Source organism: Corvus moneduloides, chromosome 7 (assembly GCF_009650955.1).
Source record: "Corvus moneduloides isolate bCorMon1 chromosome 7, bCorMon1.pri, whole genome shotgun sequence".
Lineage (NCBI taxonomy): Eukaryota > Metazoa > Chordata > Aves > Passeriformes > Corvidae > Corvus > Corvus moneduloides.
In genome coordinates, this window is record NC_045482.1 from 30790717 (window position 1) to 30815335 (window position 24619).

Consider the following 24619-nt stretch of genomic DNA (forward strand, 5'->3'; position numbering starts at 1 on the left):
CCCCTTTTTTTTTTGTTTTGCAGCAGAGTAAAATACAATTTTACTGTATTTGCCAACCTATTCTATAAACATAGGAAACTGAATGGTATGCATAATGTTATTGCAGATTTGAAAAATGCACACAGCAAAGAAGAATCAAATTCTCCTCCGAAATAATTCCACTGATTTCAGTGGAATTAGGCTGGTAGGGAATATGATCCTTAACAAAATTGTTCAGATTCTACTGAAGTTTCATGCTGGAACGTATTCACAAACATCTAGGATGACTTACAAATGAAAAATGTAATAATTTGATTAAAATGCTTATATACCGTGCTTTCAGTATATATCTTTTCATAGGTTCTATAAAGAATTCAGCATAAATTCTTGAAAATTCTTTGGCGAATTTCTAAAGGCACGCAAATAAGAAAGTAATGCTGCTTCAAGCATAAAAAGAAATTAATTAAAAATTTAGAATTAATGTGACTAATTCCAAGTTAAGGCATACTTATAAAAATATTTTGCCAGGATAAAGTTAAGCTAAAGTTCCATACTTATGCACAATTTCAGGTTTTTTCTTTATCTCTCTCTCTTTTTTTTCTTTTTTCCTTTTTTTTTTTTTTCTGCAGGCTTGAGCATAATCTTATAATACCAATAAATGAAAAATATGCATTGAGGGAATCAATATACTGATGGTATGACTTTTTGGAACAAGGTTCATCTTGTGATAGCAAATTAATTTATGTTTTACTTAACATAAAATTTTCTTTAGCCTTAACTCAGAAGTAAATTGCTCTTTTAAGACTTAGGATTTTGTTTTTAAATAATTAACAGAGAAAAATGAACATCAACACTTTTAAATTAATTTGACAACAATAGCCTTTTGAGGTATAAATACAACCATTTGTGCCATTCAAGCAATAAAATTAACAATAAGGGTACAGTGTGAAATAGGTTTTAGTATATCTGTCTCAACCGAGGGACATGGCATCCTCACTGCAGCCGGGAAGCACTCACACTTCCAAAGACTGACTAAATCCCAGGAATATTCAGGTTTCCTCAAAAGCCTCTCTTACAGAGCAATAATTTGAATTACAAGTAGCTATTAAAAAATAGCAAATTAAATGTGGAGAATCCTCCACTTATGCAGGAGGGGAAGAGATTTTTAAAGTTTCCTTTCCTAAAACAGATTTTGTTTTTTATTTTCCTTTCCCTTGTCCCCCCATAGAGTTCCTATGGAATATATGCATCACAGCTACTTAAAAGTTGGACAGTAAGAGCAGAAATGTCAACTAAAGGACATTATTCAGTACGAAACATCTGCACCAAGTTGTGGAATCATGGTAATACTATAAGGAATAAGCTGAGCAAAAATTCCTGTGTCTAATATTGTTACACAATTTTATGTGATAAATAGCCAGAACAAATGCTCATCAGAATTATGTTTTTGTTCTATCTTATTCTGCAAAACTAATTTGTGAATGACCCCAAAGATAGATGATTTGTTAATTTGCAGATGTCTCGCCACTTTCCTCTCTTTCTCTGGCTGTTTCAGGAGATTACGCATTTACTGACTCTGTGCATGTATAAAATATCTCTCTCCTAGGCATTTCTCAATCACTCATCGTACCATGTTTAAGTGCTAAATATATGTATTAGGCACACACATGCCCACCCACAAATGTGAGATACATATACATATCTGCTAGCTAGACATTCAATTAAATATGTATTGTAAAAGGCATAAGTGATTTCAAAGATTTGAAGACAACCGTGATGACAGTATATATTACTGTTAAATTCACCAAGGCACATCTGCAAAACAGACTGGGGACTTATCTGTAAATCTTCCTTAGGAAGCTGAAGGTAAACATTATTTGTTTGCCAGAACAGTGTGGAAAAAATATTTATGATTTCGAGAAACAGTTAGTGAAACCTTTGCTAAGGGAGTAACAGTACATTTGCTTTTTAAATGAATTCATCTCAAGTAATCAGGATTTAGTTAAGTGGACTACTGCCACTGAACGTTTCAGTCTGTCATTTGGGGTGTGAACACTGGCACTCAGAGGATACCTTTTAAGCACAATACATTTATGAACTCGTTTCTTTTTCCCTGAGGATTAAAAAAATAATTTTTATGCACAGTATCAGTGGCCTTCTTTAGTAATTTCCTCACTGCCACAGCTCACCTTTAGAAAAGATGGAGAGTTTAACCACATATGGTAAAAGTTTTAGCCCTGGGGGGTTTATTATGGCAATATTCTTTTCAATGCACTGTCCACCATAACGGGTCTTAACATTTCCTCACCGGGCAGACAAGCAGAGAAGCACAAAAATGAAACAAGCTATGTTTAGCAGAATTTTTACATACCATAATCTCTTTACCATGGTAAGGCAAGGCTGGAATTTTCAAGATGATCTCTTATGGCGCAAATCCATTGCAGGACAGAGCTGATTTACAGCTTAGCACCATTCTCCACTCTTCACTGAGAGTAAGTTAAATGACCCAAGAATAACATTAATATGTACTATAACTAGATAGAATGGTGGTCTAAAGGGTGGTCTAAGGCATTATCTTTCACCCAAGGAAACTCAAGCTCATATATTGCCCAGAAATACTAATAAGGGTCAAGTATCATTACTATTTTAAGAGGTTGACAATGCAGTGAGTTATGGGGTATGATAGCGAAGCAGGGCTCTCCTCCTGCCTTCTATCAGCCCTCTTGTCTCCCCTCCGTAATGTTTTGAACAAATCTTGGCTAAATTCAGACTCATTATTTTCCATGCTCTTTCATGGCTAACCTGGTTTAAAAATACCTGCTGACGATTTTTTTTTGCTTGGTTGGGCCAATATGCTTAACCTCATCTGAGTCCCACAGCAAGCTTTTTCTTCCTTTTCTTCCTTTCATCAGGTAAATAATTTAGAATAATAATAATAATAAAAAACCAACCATAAAACCAACGTGAAAGAAACTGAAGTGCAATTTTAAAATCAAGTTAGGAGGGGCACTAAAATATTTCTCCAGTAACAAGAAAGGTCTGACAAAACAGTAAATAGAAAAGTAAGATGTTGAAATTATTTTAAGACAGATGCCTTTTTAAACTGTATTAAGAACACCTATCATGGAGCCTGATTCCAGCAGTTCCTCACACAGGAGGTATTTTATCTTCACAACATCTGGCACTGTCAAGGAGGTACAGTTGTAGACCTTACCAGACGCAGACAGACACTCCATACATAAAAGTACACTAACAAATCATACCATTAATAGCAGCACAACACAAGTGTTTCTTATACATCCATGAAGAGAACTATTCCATGGTTATGGGAAAGCTTAAAGAAAAAAAAAAGCCACAAAAAACCCCAACAACCCCTAACAGAAATTTCTTGTAATTCCTAAAACATAAAAATAACTCCGAGAGCTTTATTTTCAGCATTTTTTATAGATGACTGACAAGAAGGCTCTTTTCTTCAGGGTGAAAAACTCCTTGTCCCATAAATCTGTGTGGTTGACATATCTAGGCAAATTTGTATCCTTGCTCAAAGGGATCACTGGTTTTATTCTCTATGGATTTTTCACTCACTACGTTGTGGAAAGTGAGTTGAGGCAGAGAAAAAATTGCTTGATATTTGAAGGAAGGTTTACATTATTTTATATCATCCACACTGCTCTGTTGTCACTTGGTTTCTTTTATGAACTGTTTAAAACATGATACTATACTACATAAACCTCGCCTATTTTTGAATATGTAGTTTGTTTCATACCCTGAAGGTCTTGAGCTCGATATTCCTCTCACGTCCTCGTCTGTTAGTTGGACATAACTATATTAATCCCCAAATAAAACATGAAGGCATTTGGAAGTTATATATTATATTTATGTAAAACACATGCTCTGTTTCCTACTTTAATATTTTATTTATTTATTTATTTTTTAATCAGGGTGTCTCTGATAGTCTCTAATATAAATGAGCAGTACTCTGTGTTTCAAGTAAGACGCCCTTGAAAGCAGATCTGAACATCAGTGGCATTAAAGTAATTGCCGAAACCAAAGGATTTAGATTGCATAGTGTTGCTTGATCCTTCCCCTTTATATTTCACCATCAGTAATCAATAATCCATAAGACTCATCAGTAAAATGAATAGGACTTACAAGAGAGGCAGAATTTCTTTTTCTGATCTCTTTTTCCTCTTGCAAATAAAGTCCCCACCCTTTTATTAAATGGTTAAGTAAAATAAATACGTCTCAGCAAAATAACCTTTTAAGATCAAAGCGCTGCTCTGTGTTTTGTACAATATTATCATAACAAAATGCACAGAACAGCAGCGAGCCGCAGTCCCGAGGAATTATTTTAGTATATATGATACCACTCCTCTCAAAGCTGCAGCCATAATATGTTGTCAGGACCGTGTTTTCTATTTCTGCAACATACTTTAAAATTTAATTTTCTCCAAAATGTGTGCTGCTTCTTGGAACTGAAGTGATTTTAAGTGCCTGTGCTGTGTTATGACAGCGGTGATGGTGGTGGTGCACGCTTGGCAGAGGGATTAGATATGGGTCAAATGTTTAACCATCTGGATTTGCCATGAGCTAAACCTTATTTTTGATACTTCTGTTTAGACTAACTGGAAAGCTATTCCTCCTTCGCCCTTTCCAAACTTTTCCTTCTCCTCTGCGGGCTGGTGTGGCCGTGGAGCCGCACTTCTCCTACCACCCTGTGGCAATCGCATGCCATGACACACGTCAGCTCAGCCCGGGCTGCTGACAGCGAGCTGCAGCCATCGACAGAGTTATTTGTCTTCTGGTGATTAATTCAAGGAACAATTAACTTTTTTTTTCCTTTTTTTTTTTTTTTCCCCCAATGCAAATAATACATGCGTAGGTGCAGAGTGATGAGAGCAAATCTGTAAGAGAGATTAATTCCTGCTAAACTCTTTTTGGATTTTTAACTTGAACTGTATTACAATAACTCTTAAATGCTGGAAGGGATAGGCTCTGGTTTTGTGCCCAAGCTATTTGTGTATTATAGAGATAGAAGATCTTAAAGAAAATATCTGGGCATTACTTTAGACACATCTATTTGCTTACTTGACATATCAGGAGATGATGAAGGCAAGAAGTTATCTTGATCAAAAAGAGAAAGGTTAATACAATTAAAGTTTTCTCACTGCATGTGCATTTCACAAATTCTCTGCATTTTATGTGTAGCAGATGGTGTTCAAACAAATCAAGAAGCTGAAGCTAAAAAACCACCCTGATGGAGAAACTCATATATTTCTTCAAACGATAAGATGAACTGCAGATGTTTGTTGAAGAGTACTGCTGACGCAGGCGACCTAAGAAGCAAAGGCTTAAAAAGAAGAGTCCAGTTGTGTTTAGCACTGGCCAACCACGCTAGCTGTCACTGCATGATTTATGAAGCTCGCTTGCTAGATTTTATGTCGACAGAGAAATTGCGACTAAAAAAAGCCTCACCAGTTATCTATGCTAACAGGGAACGTGGCAAAACTCTAGCTGCAGCATACCTTACACCCTGCTTGCAAGTTTAGCATTTCTGGGCAGACAAAGATATTTAAGCGGCATAACTCATTTCCATCAATCTTTCAGCGTTTTGACCAACGTGCTTTCATGCTTCTGCATTTTGTCCACATGGTTCTCGGTAGTGCTGCTAAAATACTGTGCTTATCTGACACCTGCAGTCAAATTAATCCCAAGTTAAGCCTGACAAAGTCACTAAAAGGAAAACAGTTGTCTGCTTAAGAACTTGGGAATCAGACACAAAACCAGCTGCTTGATACGTGCTTAAAAATCATTAGCAAGCACTTAAAAATTAATTTCAAGATTATGCTTGATAAGGCTTACAAAACCTACAATTAACTCTGTGTTTTACTGGGAGAAAGTCGCACCCTTATGTGTCAGTGTTTTCACACAGAAAATCACATAGTCTTAGGACTTGTTGCGACTTGGCTGTAAATATTTACCTTAGACAGCAGTTTAGTAGTACACAAGGTTACAGCCCAAAAGCAAATATTTCATACCAAGTTTCAAATATATGGATTTTCCCATTTGTAAATGATTCAGGCAGCCTTTCCCCTCCCTTAGAACTGCTAACTCAATCTATAAACATAAATATACCATTTCAGAGGAGAGAGGATACAAATCACACATCAGTACAGTAGTCCTCAGGGAGTTTATTATGGGGTAATTGGACCAAACGAGGGCCAACTTCTGGCCTGATTTACAGTCTCAGCAAATCTATTGACATCAGCAGAGGTCTAAGGAAAGGAAGAATTTGGCTTTGAGGGGTGGGAAAGACTTTTAAATTACTCCAACTTAGGCTCCCTAGGCTAACTTCTGCTCTGAAGGGGTACCATTATAAATGTGACTTGCAAGCAACTCGGCTTGCTGGCTATGCATGGGTGTAACTCAGAGCAAGGCTTTGCCTCCCCAGCAATGCTTACTCATCAATTCTGAATTTGGCTTCTCCAAACAATTATAACCCTCTGCAGATATTGCATAACATCACTGAGCGTGTGTGGTTTTCTTATATAATTCCTTAGGCTGGTTGCAAAGCAGAGCTCCAGGCTAGAGGCCAAGTAACACAGGGTATGAGCAGCTTCAGAAATAACCACCATTCAGGTTGTTTACTGCAAGGAGCTCTCGAAGGAAACCAGCAAATTAAGGAAAGCCAAGTAAGTAACCAGCTTGTGTTAGTGCAGTTTTACTATATCCTTTCTAGGATTGCTCATGTTCCTGTGGGGTTGGGAAGAGGGTGTGGGGGCAGTTTAATGTGGCTACTGGGATGGAACCTGCAGCAGTGATGAAGGGCACCACTGTGCCCATGTCACAGTGAAAGAGCATTTTGTGAGGTTTGCACAGGAATTTTGCGCTGTCAATGAACATTCACTCAGCTACAGCTGGAACTGGAAGTGACCCAGACTTTCATAGGCCATGGCAAATTGCTTGGAGATTTCAATGCATGTGACCATGTAATTATATCATACATATCTTCTAAATCACTGGTTTTGTGGTCCCAGAATGGTTACCAGAGACTAAAGGGCAGCAGTGTCTTCATCTCAGGGTTGATATGAGGTAACAAGGGACATGAGGTCTCTAATTCAAATTAGCATGTGGGTCAATGTCTCTGAACTTGAAGGTAGAATTTTTCTCATTTACTTTCGTGCCTTAGTTGGCCAGGGTATTTCTTCCAGTAGCTACTCTGCTTCTGCGATTTTCACCAAATTTACCACGGAAACAAACCCTGACACTTGAGTCTGAGTCAGATTGTGGTTCTGCCAGACATGGAGTTTATGAATGTACCTAACGACTCAGTTTTCTGCAGTTTTTGAGCAGCGTACAATCACAAATAAAAGAGATGTTTACAGCATTGTTATGGTTATTGTCAAACACAGGAAATGTTTGCAAACATGTCTTAAAAGGTCAAGGAGGGTGCCTGGACCTACCCTGTGGGTGGGCTGTGTCTGTCTGTAATGACTACGCAAGAAGGCAGGTTTGTACTTATCTTCTTTGGATGCTGTGGGAACCATTGGTTGCTGGACTGGCTGCAGAGAATTAAATCCGGTGTGCAATGGGATGATCCTACATGCTTTATGTTAGATTTTATATATCCAGTTATACGCTAAAATTCATTCAAAAAGATGCTGGATAGGACAGGATTGGAATCTCTGCTGTGTGCACTTACACCATTGCCTGCTTGGAGATTTTCCTTTGCTTTAGTGTGTCCACTTGGGAATATCTCTTGTGCCTTATCCTCCACCTCCACAGGGCAAAAGATTTCTTTTAGTTTTCTGTTTGCATAAGACTTCAGGAAAAGGGACATTGCTCCAGTTAGAAGAGCCCTTAGTTTTCCCAAGGGTAAGGGTGATGTTATTGCTGGGGGTTACAGTAATACTAGACAGGTATAAAACTCACCTCAGGGAAGGCAAATTATGCAAAAGTGACTTAGATACAGCTACAGCTTCGAGCTGTTCACACTGAGACAGTGTGAACACTTGTCTTCCACCTGCTTCTGTGGGACATGCACGAGGCAGAATCTGACTTTACAAGTTCTTAGCATCCTTGGTAATGTCATTCCTTTGATAAGGCACAATATTATATACCTTTCTGCATTTCACATGTCATTAGAACTTTGATCATGAAAAGTCATAAATATAAATAAAGTATTATACTATCCCAGCAAGATGCAAAAGCATCTGTTTAGTCCCTGAAAGTGCTCACATAACAAACAGTGCTGTGAAATCATTGTTGGCAATGCCTGTGTTATTCTTGCTCCTGATAAATGCACTATTGAAATAAACCAGTTCTCCCAGCATTAATGATCATTTGATTAAAGAAAACTTTCTAGTTAACATTTTGTAACAATGTAATAAGTAACTTTCAATTAAATTTTTCTATATGTGGGGAAAATGTGTAATGAATAAATCAGTAAAGACTACATAATGGAAGCCTATTAGCAGGGTGAATATATTCTTGTAACTCAAATTTCTATACCACTTTAGTATTATCTTCTATCAGAAGAGAAGGTACAATTACCAATTTTATCTTATCTTAGACTTATTATTAAAGAGTAGTAAAGGAAACTTCATTCCAGAAGCTATAATGTGATTTTTGATTAATGGTGGGATTTTTATGTGACAAGAATATTTCTCCTAGGCAAAGTAGGCACTTGTATCTTTGCCTGAACTGACTTGTTTCTGGCAGGCTTTTCACTGACAGAAAGTTTTGCTTCTCTATAGATATATGTATTTTTCTGTATGTATAACAGATTTAGGTGTACAGAATCTAACACGATCTAAACTTAATCTATGCTACATGAAAGGACTTAAGCCTTTACTTCACATTTTAATCCATTTAACAAGACTCACTAAGCAATAAACACCTTCCACTTTATCTTATGAAATGTCAAAGCTGTAAAGTGAAAGGTTACAAATATGAGCAAAATTAATCATCACTTGAAGTGTTGCAAGTAGGTCTCACACTTGTAGGTAGGTGCAATAGTTATTGTTACTGAAAGCTCCATGTAAATAATGATGGCCAATGAGATGTCCAAGAAATTATTTGAAATACATGGAAAAGGGTATCCATGCAAGGTTTGCTACTACCTTACTACTTTCAACTAGATTTGTTTTTCCTAGACTCTCCTTAATTACAAATTAGCATAAAGGTTACTTCGATTTCCCTTTCAATATATTTTTTTTCTTTCATATAAATACACGTAAATTAATTTATATGCATGCATAGATATATATGCTGGGTGTCACATATATCTATGCATGCATAGATATATGCGCATATATATATATATATGTTGTCCTGGTTTTGTTTGAGATAAAGTTAATTTTCTTCCTAGCAGCTGCTGTAGGGCTGTGTTTTGGATTTAGTATGAGAATAATGTTGATAACACACTGATATTTCATTGCTGAGCAGTGGCTATACCAAGTTATTCTCTCCTCCATCTTGCTGTGGGGGGTGAGTGAGCGAGCAGCTGTGCGGTGCTTAGTTGCTGGCTGGGGTTAAACCACATCAATATATAAATATACACTCATATACCTATCTAATTATTCATGTGTACAGGTATTTAGATGACAACTCCAGGCTGGCTCACTTCTGACCAGTACTCCAATAAACTGGCACTGACTGGCATATTCTTCTTTGCTATCCAATTTTTTAGTCTCTATTGCCAGTATACATTTCATAGGTCATTGGAAATGCATGGTGTCCTGACTCATGGTGCTGCTGTATTGAATAGAAGGTTTGCTTCAAATTCTACAGAATTCAGTGGGTATTATTCCAGGAAAAAGAAGTGCTTGTGTCGGATGAGGCATACATGCAATTCGTGGAATCCTCTCAATTGTTCAAAATGGGTGTTTTTACTCATCCTTTCAAATGGGTTGATACCAATGGGTTTGCTTTGGAGTGGGACTTCTAAACAGTTTTAACAACATATATTTTTTCCCTCCCTTGAAAATAAAGAGGGAATCAGACTCATGTTCACACTCCTCATTCAATAAAATGCTGGGAGAGTCAAAAACTTTAAGCCTGTGCAACCAAATGTCTGTTTCTGCAAAACTGTATGGAAGCAATATCTTTTCAGGTTGTACCCAAATTGGCTAAGTGAACATGGCCAGCAGCATTTCAACATCTGTGTTACTGCACATAAACCTGGTGGTGATTCACTGGCTGCTCCTGCTGCGTTCTCCACGGTATCTGTAAATATGCACAGCATATGAAACACCTCTGTAAAGGCTCTTCCAGCCTGGAGACCTTCTCCTGCCACAAAAAAACCTGCTGTTGATTCAGGTACAAATGGGCCACTGTCATGTTTTCCAGGGCAACCACAGGACTTACGAACTCAATTCAAGTTTCCAGCAACACCGTGGACCCACTGCAGATTTTATCCATCCCCTTCAAAACTAGAAGAAAAAAAATGGACCTTTCAATTAACCTCACATTAGTACAAGAAAGATGATGGCATAATTTTAAATGTGTGTTATCTTGCATGAAATATAATGCCTGTGCAGAATAATTTCCAGCTTCCCCTGCCGCTAATCTCTGAACAAATACAAACAAAAAACAGTAGCAGGTCAGAGCCTCAGTAATTTATTAATTTCCCTTCCACTGAAACATTTTACAGTCCTCCATTTATTTGCAATTTTTTGTTCTAAAACAGAAATCCCCTCAAGATCTGACATCTTGCTTGCAAGAGCGTCTGCAGGGAAAACAAGGCTGATGGCAGCCGCGAGAACAAAAAGGCTGAAATGAAATGGGATATGACATCTTCAGTTGTTGTATAGATGTCTGCAAACAGATTTAACGAGATGCACTCATTTTTACTTTAAAACCTCACAAATGGTTTTTCATCACGCAGTGTTTGCTCCTGTATCCCTGTTGCTTTGGCCCCTGTTATTCCCTACAGTGCATTCTGCCCTTTGGTTTATGCCTCTGCCCCACCCCAGGCTGGTGTCTCTGCCCTGCTCGTGATCCAAGCTGATGAACTGTGATTCTGAGCAATACCCAGGCAAGATAGGTATCCCCTCAGTTACAGGCATAAATTACACAGAGGGCAGGCACAGATCACCTTTTCTCTTCTCAGGGTTTCATGGGGGAACAGGAGCAATGATTACGATCTTTTAATTAACACTGCATTTAACATAGCATGAAACAAAGGTGTTTGTTCTGGGGTTGACAAAACAGACTCAGAGTCAAATCTGAGTTAATAGAATTTTAGACTTGGAGATTGAGAGGAAGGCACATCCAGTGGGGTCATATTATCCAAAGTCACTCCACAGGGGATTGCAACACAAAGAAAAGGGTTCAGACACCAGTGACAAATGCTACTGAGTTTCACTGCTCATCTGGCATCTCAGGAGCTGGACCCTCCTTCGCCACTTGCAATTTCACAGAAAGTCTTTGCCAAATGAATCATCTTCAAAAAAATGACGACCCACAACCCCTTGCATCTTTTCAATATCTTCTCATGCTGCTCATGCTTTCATTAATGTTCAAATTTTCAGCAAATTATGGAATAGATATGAATCCTGAGGTTTCTTATGCTCTGTTTTGAGGTATCCTTAGTGTGAATTGATGAATCTGCTAATGATGGGCCTGGTCCACCCAGGTAATTCAAAGTCGTTTCACTTAATTAAAACCTGAAACTGTTACTGTTATATCGAGCAAAATGCAGATTCTGGGGACATTCCTCACACAAGTGAGGGTGCTAATTTGTAAAATCTTTGCTTTGGAAATGATACATATGCTTCTTTTCCTTTCCATCCTTAACACAGCCCTAATTCCACCAGGACTTCTGCTTGGGCTTCCTATCATGTCAAGTGCTGTTTCCACAGACAGATTTCACAAGTGCAAAAATTGATGCAAGATTTGGGACTTTCATCACTACCGGGGCAAAACAAGTGTCCAGTTAAAAAAAAAATGGAAGTGCCTTTAATGAGATTAGAAAATAAAAGCTGAAGTTTTCTGCAGTCCCCTGGTTCAGAGCTGTACCTCTTCCCTGCATGCATAGGACCTCACACACCTATGGGACCACAGAAAAACCTACAACAGCCAAAAGTAATAGCACGAGATTTCAGCATAAACTGCAAAGGCAGGTGTGAGGACAAACCATAAGGCCTGTGAACTAACTGAGTGTGTTCCTCCTCTAACTTACAACTGGTGTAAATCAATTTACAATTGATGTAGGACTGATACAGACCTGATGTGGCATAGATTAAACCCTTACTGAAATCAATGGAGTTAGGCAGGTATAAAACTTGAGGCAAAGGAGTGGAGAACTAATCTGATTATCTCAGAGTTATGAAAACATCATTTATTCTCAGAATTGACATACTTTGTGGTTTCTGCTGCTTGACTCTCCAAACATTCCCTTATACTGGAAGCACACTTGAAAACTTTAAAGATTTATTGCACAGCCCTCAGTTTGGGTAGGTAATTAATTGTGATGACTATTTATTTTGGAGCTGCTTTTGTATATTTTTGGAGAAAGAAGGAAGTTTGCTGCCAGGCAAGAAGGAATCTTTGTTTTGCTTCTTATAATTTGTGGCTATGTCAGTGGCTGATGCATGAAGTTATAGGAATAGCTGCAATTGCTTTTTCTTTGTGAAAATGAACCATTTCTTTGTGAAAATGAGCATTTGCTAGTCCTCATTTTTTTATTATTTTTTTCTCCTCCCAAGACTTTGGCATCTGTTGCTGTCAGATAATTTGTGGCACGGCCTACTTGACCCTTGGTTCATAGGTCGTCAGAATCTATATGAAGGGGGTTATTCTCTGCTATTGTTGAGCGAGGGATTTACATCCTAACTCGTATTAATGCTTGTAAATCTCTCATGCATCATTGACAAGAGGAGGCCTAAATTACAATCATATTTGCTTATGAATACTACCAGAGCACTGACACAATCCAAACAGGCATGGAAATGGAATATTTGAGGAAGATGAAGTTTCATGTGAAGTCTCACAGGAATCTGAACCTGTAAACCTTGCAGAAGTGCAACTTAGCGAGATACTTAGAAATACATTATTAATTGTTTTAAAAGAAGCAAGATGGTTAGGAGAGGTAGTGCAGCCTTGTGGCAACCAAGTCACACACTGGAGAAACAGCTGCCTGAGCAGTGTGGGTGAACAGAGGCAACTGCACCAAGTACTGGACTTGCTGGAATCCAGCAGAGAGCTTTGAGAGGAACTCATCATCGCAGGCAGTTAAGCTGTTCATGATATAGCTTAAGGAAAAGAGCAGTGTGAAATCAAATACGCTTATAAACACTACAAACAGGCATCTTGCAGTCCACTCTCTAAGATCTATTTTTTATTATAACCATCTCCATCTTGGTGTCAGGCATTTGAAGTAAACCAGATATTTATTTAGAAAATCATAGCAAAAACTCCTCTCTTTCTGACTAACGCTTTTAAGAATGTCACTGGCAATCGATATTCCTTTGAGGAGAAATCCTTGAGTAAGATGTGCATTTCCTCAAACAAGAACAAATCCTATGATGAATTTTGTGTGCCCTGCCTTTATTCAGTTATCATTAAATCCAAACTCGACTCCTTAGAGTCTGTATTGAGGAAGGAGCTCAAAATTTGGATAACAAATTGATTCTGAGTGATTTAATCACTTTAAATGCAGAAGAGTTCTTGGTAACCACAGAAAAAAATTATCTCTACACATAACAATCCAGAATTCAACCTAAAGTCTAAATATTTTTGCTGATTCTGTGGATAATAGCACATACTTTTCTTCCACTTTTTAAAAGTCAAAATCAAAGACAGGGTAGTCAGTTAATCTGCAATTAAAAACAGTGTATGCTTGCATATTCCATGATAAAATTAAGATATCTAATGACTGCACAGATCAGAAGAGAACTCCCAATTTTATCTCTGATTTCACCTTGTCAGGACTTTTCCTGCTTTTTTCACCCTGTAGGAGCACACCTGCACATACTCTACACTTCCCTGGATACAATATAAAGGACTCAGGTTACTAAACTGTGGCACTGAGGGCCTGAAGGAGCAGTCCTCACTCATGCAAGGGGTCCCTTTGGCTCACAGGAGCTGGGGTTGCTGCATCACTCCATTCTGTATCACTGCATTCACTGACACAAAGGTTACATGTTCAAAAATTGAACACATTTGAATACGTGCTTCTTCCTAGATGTAGTAGTTATTTAAGAAAAATCTTTCACAACAGTTTTCTCACGTGCCTAAAAAATATTTTTTCATTATTATTGAAGCTGAAATAGCATACAAAAATAATTATTTACAATTATCAGTTATTTATGAGCAATTTTATTCCTTACTTAGACACTCACAAATATTTGCTGAGAAATTTTTTGACAGTTTGGTGTCCCTTAACTTGGGGCCTATTTGTTTCAGTTCAGATGTTGATTATCAGGATTTTCAAAGAACAGATGCATCTTTCTATGTGAGGAGCAAAGACTGTTCCCACACTGGTTATCTTGCCTACTTCTTAATGAATGATGAACATATGATGAATTTTATGTTATATAGGGATGTAAGTGCATATACATAATATATCCTATATCATGGATGCATTATTAAGCCAGTACAATCACAAGGAACAAAAAAGGGATATCAAAGAAACACTATAATTAAGTGCTGTCAAAGATGTGTATGTGGGCTTAAGGTTGTCCATTTTACAGATATCATGTCCCATCATTTAAACTCCAGGTTAAATATCAGAACAAATCACTCTTTTGCAGGAAATAATAGAAAAACAAAGAAATGTAACTTAAGCACAATTCAATTAGATGCAAGGGAATTGAGCACCTCAATTCTTAATGAAATTAATGATCTTTTATAATCACAAATGGCCAGACCTTAATTTTACTTGCTATTTAAAAGATGACACCTAGAGTAAAGTCATGTCCCATAAACCATTAAGTGTCTCTGGGATTCAGGAAAGACTGTCCCTTCCTGGATTAGTAAGAGAGTGTCTTGACACACCTTTAATACTTCCAATACCAAGACAGCTCAATTATGACTGCAAGATTTTGATTAAAAGGTAAGTGGAGCATCCCAAAGCCAAATGAGATCAAGCAAAGGGCGCTCATTAGCTTCAGTGGAATATGGCATCTGCCTAAAAGCCTCATCAACAGCCATTGTCATATGCAGTTACTTTGAATTTTTACACACTTGGTTATAGATAAGTCCAAAATAACAGAGGAGTGATTTTTAAATTATTTTAATCTTAGTTAAAAATTAAAAAAGTTTTTCGCAATGTCTAAGCAAAACCTACACCTCCCTACTATCCCTTTGCCTTCTGTTAGCCATCTGCAGAATATCTTATTTTACTCCTGTTCCCAGATATCTTTTATCAATTTTATGCCTATTATCTTGCTCATTTAAGGGTTTATCAGAAAGAATTTGAAATAATATATTTTAATAATCTGTTCAAATGGTCTTCGAAACAGAAATCTTTCCACCAACAACTGAGTTAGGATTGACTTCCAAAAAAATTACTCTCACAATAAAGAAAGATAATCTTCCCCTATCTGAGATATATCTGAGAAGTAATAGTCTGAGAAAGCTAGTAAGTTGGGAAAGACACCCCAAATTTTAGTTACTGAAGTTGGGAGGACAGGGATTCCTGTGCAATATAGGATTACACAAAAGGAAGAGGTCAAGTATCCCGGGATTTTGGTTGCACCCAAATAAGTACAGACTGACTTGTGGCATTGACTTCCAAGCTTGTACAAATAGATGTAAAATGAAAAAGTGAATGAAGCAATATTAGAAATGTCAGTGTATCAGAGCCTGAACAATAGCAATATTTCGGCAAAACTTCTATCCTATTTTGCAAACCCTGTAAGCTTTCTGAGCTGAGGAATAATGACTATTTCTTCATATCCCCTGATTATAACTTTCCTACAGATAGTTCTTGACAGTCAAGTCATTATTCCAAACTTCTAGATTACAAAATTTGTATATATTGAGAGACTTTTGTTCTTTCTGTGTGACCCTCACCTTGTAACCAGGTGGTAAATTAATGCCTTTTTCCTCCTAAAGGGCTGGGAAGATATAGCCCATACTGACTTAATCTGAGCTTTTGTGGTTTGTATTTGAGATAACAAGATTAGATTATCACAGTTTATTAGTTTAAAGTCTTTCTGACAGAGCCTTGTGTTACCTGGTATTAAACCATGAATCATCTCTGTGTGCATTCCACAGGCCAGGTTCTCCCATGGCATAAAATGATACAACTCCACTGATGTCTTCAGCGCTGCCCTTGCCAACATCAGCTGAGGATCTGGCCCTTATCACACAGTATGTTATTGAAATGTCAGTCTTTAGAGAGTTCACCAGCTTGATCTACCTCACCAGTCCTGGTTAGTCATGCCCTGGGGGTAGCCGTGATAATCTCCGTTCAATCTGTACTTCTGGAATGGAATTGTTTGGAAATAATCCTTTCAGCTGCACACCTTGCTTTTGGGAAGTATGCCAAGAGGCTTCTTGCTCTGTTTTGAAATAAGGACTCACATCTCTACTGAGATTTTGGCTCTATTCCCTGTTGCAGAATTTTCAGTAAGTTATTAGGTGCATCATTACCCCATTTCATTTCCTGGCTGTTCTGACTACCACCCTCATACTTTTACACTGAAACTACCAAGATTTTCTCCTCAGTCCTCTCCCTGAGTGCCTGATCCAAATCCCGCAAAACTCTGTTCAAAAGTTACCAGAAAACTTTCTCAGACTCCTAGGAAAAAATAAAGAAAGATAGCTAAAGTTTTTGATAATGAAATCTTTTATGTCACAGGTTGAGATGCTGGAGTGGAGCACAGAGGAGCAACAGGGACATGAGATTTTCATTACTGCAATGCCTTCTACAGGCTTTCCCTCTGCCTCTGTACTTGCAGGAAGAAAATCTCTTGGGGACAACCTAGTTACAGACATTTTTGTTTCCATTTGGACCATCCTGCTTCCTGCTGAAAATGAGCAACCGACTTCACTGGAACCTTTCTACAGATTGCTCAGGTTCATGATTTTCAAGAAGAGAGAGGATTTACATATGTGAAATAACTATCTGTGGGTCTGTAAGTTTACTGTGAGTCTCTGCAGTTCTTCTATAATATACCAGAGTGGGGTAGCATGCTGATTCATATTTCTACATCCTCTGTGTTCAGTCTCATAGCATGCCTTGTTAGATCAAGAGCATGGAAAAGATGAGCATGCAGAGAGTTTTCTCTGAATAATGCACATGGTTCCTCCTTTGGATTCGAGCAGCTGGCTAAAACAAAAAAAAGAGATTTTTCTAGAGAGAAGGAAAAACTGAATGCAGGGGGAGCATCTTCCATCCAAATTTGCATACTTTTGAAGGCTGATAAAGTTTAATATTCCTGAACACCCAAAAAATCAAATAGTAGGAGATCTGTCCTTTGCCCATGCCCACAGCCCACATCTTGAATTCTGGTGAATAATCTCACTCTCTCTTTCTGGACTTCTGCCCCATGTCTGTATGTCCTCTGCTTCCCTCTCCTCACTCTACCAAATATTCCTCAATGGCCAGGCACTTGCCTGTGCTTTTTGGGTGATGACATGTTTCTTGGCTTTGATTTGGAGACTGCTATAGTTTCATAAGTGACTGTAAGTGCTTCTTTACAGCTCTCTGGAATGAAGGGCAGCTGTTACACCTCGGGCCTCAATAACATTTTGTCCAGCCAACACCAACTTCTTCATCACCTCATTGATCCAGCACTGGTCCTGAACACTCACGCTGTTGGCTTGCCCTCTGGACTCTAACATCCTTCTGAGTCTGCTGTTTTCCTCTTCTCCCATTGCTCTGTTATTTCCTTCATCCCAAACAGACACAAAAATACTCATGAATAATGTCAGTGAAATCCCCTTCAATGCTTGCTTTTCCTTCAAATCATAAAACCTGAGTGTGTTTGGGATGAAGCTTGCTGTTGTTTCAGCTGTTTGTTTCCATACTACTACTTGTATTAATCATTTGAAGTAATGGACAACGATAACTTCCAGAAACCTACCTGATTTTTTCAGTTTCTGTGCTCATACAGACTGACAGCTTGGATGCCTGCTGAGTTCTGAGCAGCAGAACCTGCCACCTGTGACACCCAGTGTATTCTCTGAAGGTATTCTCCTCACTGTTAATGGTCTTCAATAGAGAACCTCTCAAAACAAGAGCAGGCAAAACAGCACCCATCAGAAATCGTGTACGTTTGGTTCGAAAGCAGAAGCTCGGGAACAGAGGTTGGTTGAACATTTTGTCTCTGACTTGACAGGGATCAGCTGGAGGGCATATCAGAGAAGGCAGAGATGAATGAGAGAAGGATTTCTAGAACAGCACAAGAATTCCTACTCTACAAACTCTTTTTAGGGGAACAGCACTAGTTCTTCAAAGACATGAATGGCTCTGCTGCCAAGGGTTTCAGAATATTAATTAGCCAGTCTTTGCCAAGTGTTTGAAAACAGAACCATGGAATAGTTTGGGCTGGAAAAGACCTTTAAAGGTCATCTAGTCCAAGCCCCCTGTTATGAGCAGAGACACCTGTAATTCCAACAGGTTGTTCAGAGCCCTGTCCAGCCTAGCCCTTAATGTTTCCACGGATGAGGCTTCTGCCACTACCAACTCAGCTCTGGTAAGTCACTTGGGAATGTTCCCACTGACCGCAGCTGCCAGACCAGATCTCAACAGAGATTTAAAAAGATTTCTTCAGAAAAGTATCAGATACAGTTTCAGATCACTGCTGGGAAATGAGACACTTGGCACTAGCAGATTTAATATTCATCTTGTCACATACTAGGTTGCCCTACTGATCTTTGAGCTGCTCACACAAAAAGCATCCTATCGAATTTCTGCTAAAATCTCTTGAATGCTCAGCAGCATGACCATCAGAGGTATAGACAGAACAGGAAATTATTTTTTCCCCAAAATTTTGATGCACTGTTTACAGATAAAATGGCAAAATGCAGTAAATATATGCTTATGAGCACATTAGATTGGATGCTCATAAAAATATTCATCTTAGAAACTTTTTATTTGAAATTTCTGAATATTAAAACATAAATGAAATTTTATTATCTGTGTGTACTCAACTTTTCTTGAAATGCTGTTAAAGCTTCAGACTATTTAAACAATAATACTTTGGAAATTACTCTATTTGGAAAAATACTCTAGAAAGCCTTCCAGGCTTCATGAGGTCTTTTTTCAGGCTCTTCATAGACATTAATTAAAGCTGCGAGAAACTCTGTGTTCTTGGTACTACTAACACCTATTTAATACTACCTCCCGTGCTACTTCTAAGGTCAAACAGCAAATCAGTAACAAAACCAGTGTCAGAATTGGGATATGAGTACTCCTGAGCCCTGTGTGAGCTACTGGATATTGTCTTCCACCAGACCATACTATCAGTTATAGAAAATAACTGTTGTTTGCTCAGAGAACCATCCAAGTACAGTAGCTATTAACACTTATGAAAAAAAGGCTGTGTGAACATCACCCAGAATGAAGGAAAAAACTCCAAACTATGCTATTGACAGGAAATGTCATTAAATCTGATTTCACTTTATTTGGGTTACATATTCCATTTCATAAAAACCTTATCGTAAAGATCTAAATCTGTGAAGAAAGACATTAAGCAATTCTTTATTATCTCTGCTGGTCCATTAAAATAAATCACATCCATCCCTTCCCCTATTATTTCAGGGAGTGCAAGGGCTGATATATTTTGGCATAATTGCTTTGGCATCCCAGGTTTATTCTGTCACTGCTGTTGTGCAAGTGCAACGTTAATGGAGTAATCATCTTTTTTCTGTACGGCCCACGACCATGGTATATAAGCAATATACAGCCTGCAGATTTTGTAATATCTAAACTCTTCAACAATTTTATTGGCAATTTTTTTGATAAAGACAGACGTCAGACTGCACCTAGTTTACTCATACACTGTAAGGTGTTCTCTGGCTTCCTAATTTATTAACAATGGTAATTTGTTACACTGACAACTTAGAAAAACAGATTACTTAGAAGTTATGATGGGGTAATTGTGCTTCTTGGAGCCTCTGTAATGAATCACCATTTTCCCTCCCTCCCTTGACCTAATTTCAAAATCATATACCTGTGTAAAATATTGTGATGAGAATTGTGTCTAATTATCTTCTAAATTTTTCTTTTAATTGCTAGAAGGATGCCCATTCTTGAATAAGGGAGGTATTCATGATGTAATAGTGTTAGAGAGTCCTTGAAATCTAGATTAATTATTAGTTGTGTGGACTTCTGAGAGTTTTTGATGTATTCATTTGCATTCACAAAGATGGCTTTTTAATTAAAGAGAGTTTTTGAACTTATACAAATGAGCCTTTTGCAAATGTCCCTAGAAACGTGAAAAGTGTTAAAAGTGAGAAGAATTGAAGTTTTCCTGAAACATTACCTCCTGCTGCAAACACTGAATGACCAAAAGCATTTGAAACTCCAGGTCTCATGTCAGCAGCTTTAGCCGATCTCCAAGACCAAGTAGAATTATAAAAACCTGTGCTTGTTCAAATACCAGAAATGGTTCTGTACAAAAGAGCAATGTAAGAATATCTGATTTCCCTTTCAGCTTCCACCACAGCATATGTTTCTACCTTTACCTGCATGCTTATTTTTTCCTCTTTAGAAATTAGATCCTCCTTCCTAAGGACTTCGATGTTAAATGTTTCCTCATTGTAACTCTTATGACCCCTTGTTGCCACCTCAGATTTCTGGTTTTTCTTTCTTTCTTTTCTTTGTTTGAGATCAAGAGAACAAACCGAAAGCTCTGAGTCTCCAGGTCTGTTTCACAGATTTATAAATGGTACCATATTTCCTGTGTTACAGCCATTCAGTTCTTAATGCAGCCTAACATCTAATTTACAATTTTGACTGCTGCTACATATTGAATTTGAGCAGATGTCTTTACTATGCTGTCCATAGTTACAGCTATGCATAGTTATGTCCATAGTTACTTTCCTCAGAAGTTTACAGCAAATTCGGATCCCAGAGGAGTGAATACACAGTTTAATTTGTACCTTCTAAAGTAAATTATTTTGTAAAGAAGTGGAATCTCAGCTGGCAGAATAGTGTCTGATTTCCTCATTTTTGTGAGATCTACCCAGAGCCTGTCATACACCTCTGCCAAGGCTTGGCTGCCTAATTTCAGTTTTCAGCATGAACATAACACCAGCCCCTTACCACAACTGTGGTTCTGTTCCAGAACTGTGCCATGGTGAGACTGGGACCTCTAAACCTCTTCCATGCTCCTGTCTCCTCCACAGGTCCCATTCACACAAAAAAATGCAACCCAGACTTACAGATGTCTTTAATTGGGTCCTGTGATGACTTTTTAAAGTCGGTATCACAGATATCCATTGATCTTCCCATGTCTCCTCCTGTATGTCTTTGTACGGGGGAATAAAACACCCACTTATTTGCATTTGTTTCCTCCTCTGCTTTTCTTGAAGATAAAGTAGTTCAGGGTGTACACCATTATCTTCAGAGCTTTTTTTGTGTGTTTAAACTGGCCATTGTAACTAGCTACCTGGCAAAATACTAAATCCACCTAGAGCACATCTATTTCACGTTTCATTTCCAGAAGAATTAATGTTTGGTCTAAATTTCCCTAAAATGAGTTAAATATTTGACTGGGTCATGGCTATTTTTTATTTTTACTGTTCATGCTCCCTGTTTTCAGGTCTTTTGTCTCTGATGCTGTCTAAACCTGATGACATGTGCAAGGTACAGGCTAATGTAGGTATTAATCTTTCAATTTGTTGGTAAATAACATTAAATGCTATTCTGGTTCCCATTCCCCTTCTGTTTATTCATGTTTTCATTTTTCAAAGTGCTCTTTTTCTGTTCTAAAGCACTCAAATAATTAATTTCAGCCTCTAGTTACTTGTTTTTCTAATTTCTTGTGGTTCTCAGACATGGAACCATATATTCTCACCTTCCAGAAACTTTTCCTTCTTTGCTTCAATTGGCAAAAAAGTTTAATTTTCAAATTATAATTTTTGTTGCTAGAATACATGTTTGAAACTTGGATTTTGACTGTTTCGTACCTGGTACCTTTCCTGCTCTGTAATTGTATTTGGCAGTGAAATGTGTACACTATCCGTGGTTCTGTCAGTATTTCTTTAAACACATTCCATGTTGATTTCCTTTCCTAAATTTTCCCTTTAGTATATTTCTGTGGAAATAAGCAATGTATTTTTTTCTTCCTTTTCACATGCATACATATCTAGGTGTAAGCTGCATAAAAGCACAATCATAATCATTCACCACAGTGCTAATTAAGGTCTCATTTTATGTACTGGCTCATGTCCCACAGCAGAGGGGTTGTTCTGAGCAGTAGCACCTCATGTCACCTTTCCCTGACCATCTTCTAAAGCAATGCTCAACCAGCTAAGCCAGGACACCCAAAGGCACTTGTTCTTCACCAAATTTTATGTTCTCCTTCCAGTGACTTCCAGTCACCTGCAGCGTTGGAATTGTTCCTATTGCAGCTTCTTGCTGCTGCTCTCAGCCTTGCAGTGAATTTGGAATTTTACCTGTGAGGTTTCTACATCAATGTCTGCATGAAGACCTTGAGACCCCCCTGAAGCTCTCTTTGAAAAACAAGAAGAAGAAAAACATACACCTGAATGAATATTTAATAGCTGGGTAGACAGGGCCCAGGAGATGAGACCTGGAGGTTCAAGTTGCAATTGGGTCTGCTTTTGAGGAGCGCCTTGAACCCGAACTTCTGACAGCTGGATGAAAGATGCAGTCAACAGACTTGTGCAGTCTGTCTTGAAGCTGCTTCTCTTTTTTTGGAATAAAAATAAAGATTATTATTACAAAATATGACTGAGTTAATGGTCACTGGTGCCATCACTAATTTATCCATCTCACTTTCTTTGAAAGCTTTATTCAAATCGATATTTTTCTGTGAAAGATTTTGCTTTCTCCAAGACAGATTAAACTGGGAATACTGGAGAGTCTAAAAATTCCCCAACCCATGCAATTCCATTGAGCCATCTTCTTTTAACCTTCTTAGGTGAACATCTGCACTTAGCATCAGAAAACATTTTGCTTTCCTGTAGGGTTGCAGACATTTACCCATCCCTGACTTGAAATATAGATTTTACTCATATATTCAGACCCACAGCTGATGTTGAACTAAATTCCTTGATCTAGCACTTTTATTGTATATAGAATTCACCTGGTTTTAACATTTCCTCAAGTCTTTGGTTTAAATAAATCTTCCCAAAATATTCATGGTCTTCCTTGAAGGCAGTCTGTTTTCATGTTGCTTAAAATGTAAACCATCCGTGCAATGTAAATGCAAACCTCCAGGCAATTCATTTTCTAATTTGTTTTCTCTCACATTGGAAACACAAGAACATGTACTTCATTTACATCTATTATTACTATATTATAGATATTGTTATTATTATTATTAACATTATTATTATTATTTACTCTGGGGGTGCTATGTACCCTCAGGCAGATGCATTGTAAATTGAAACCACATGTCCAATGAGTTGATGGCACAGAGATTTCCAGGCAGGACTGAAATCTTTTCCTAAAATTCACAATGCTGCAGACAAACTAACATGAGTCTGTGTGACAAACGGGGAACAGATCATGGCAAGCCTGAAATAATGTCACATATCACCTTGTGTTTGCACAAAACTCCCACTTTTCACAGTTTTAAGTCTGCTCTTCAAACACAAAGTGAAAAAATAACAAAACAATTAGGGAAAGTAAGAGGCTACAGTAAGATTAGAAAATAGGGAAGGTACATTCGGAAGCCATTAACAACCCAATGCTACTAACTAAAGCTAGCTTTGAGATAGTCCCTCCTGGGAGGATACTTCAAAGATCCTCAAATAAAAAAGGCAATTTATTGGCTAAGTGATCTTCTTAGAGGCCCCAAATTTCATACCCAGCCCATTTGTTTTTCATTCCTCTTAAATTTTAAAGTCACCTTTGCAATTGCTCAAGATCTTTAAGGAATTTTTTTTAGAAATTACACTAATTGGCCTATTTTTACTCCCCTCTCTTTGCCCTTAAAGACTACGAAGCTTGGTGCCTAAAAATAAGTCGGAGTGAGCTGAAGTCTGCGCTCTCCAGATGGTTATCAGCAAGAGAGTTCCCTTTCCACCCCGTGCTTTGCGCGCGGTTACCTGCGCTCTCCTGCACCGGCAAGTTTAACCATTGCAGCGGAGTGGAGAGCAGCAATACCGGAATGTAGGGCACCAACCCACCCCTGCTGCGGCTATTTCCTACCGAGACCAGGGCTGGCTTCTCCCTTCAGCCCCCGTCACTTCCACAGTCGGAAATGTTGCAGCGGATTGAGGAAGAACTGAACCAATCCTCCTGCAAAGCTCTCATTGTGAGCCAGGGACTAATGGCAGCATTTAACACCTAAAAACTGGCATTGTTTTTTATTTCCATTAGGAGCAAAGTCACTAAAAGTACAGAATCTGGGGAGATAGAGCTATAACAGTGAAGAGATGTGCAATCCCAACAAGCTATTCTCACGTGCCTCTCCAAATGATATTTTAATTTTCTGCAGCACTCTCAAAAATACTGTGACCAGTACTTTGCCATGGAAGGGATGTAGCG

The 24619-nt window shown here is 38.1% G+C and overlaps 1 long non-coding RNA gene across 1 annotated transcript; it reads left to right on the top strand.

Annotated features, from left to right (window-relative positions):
• Positions 1-1222: 1222 nt before the first annotated feature.
• Positions 1223-22802, top strand: LOC116446860. The gene is made up of 6 exons (XR_004241409.1): positions 1223-1322; positions 5188-6671; positions 16790-17077; positions 18048-18240; positions 21702-21757; positions 22470-22802. It is a non-coding gene; the product is annotated as an uncharacterized LOC116446860 (long non-coding RNA).
• Positions 22803-24619: the final 1817 nt, after the last annotated feature.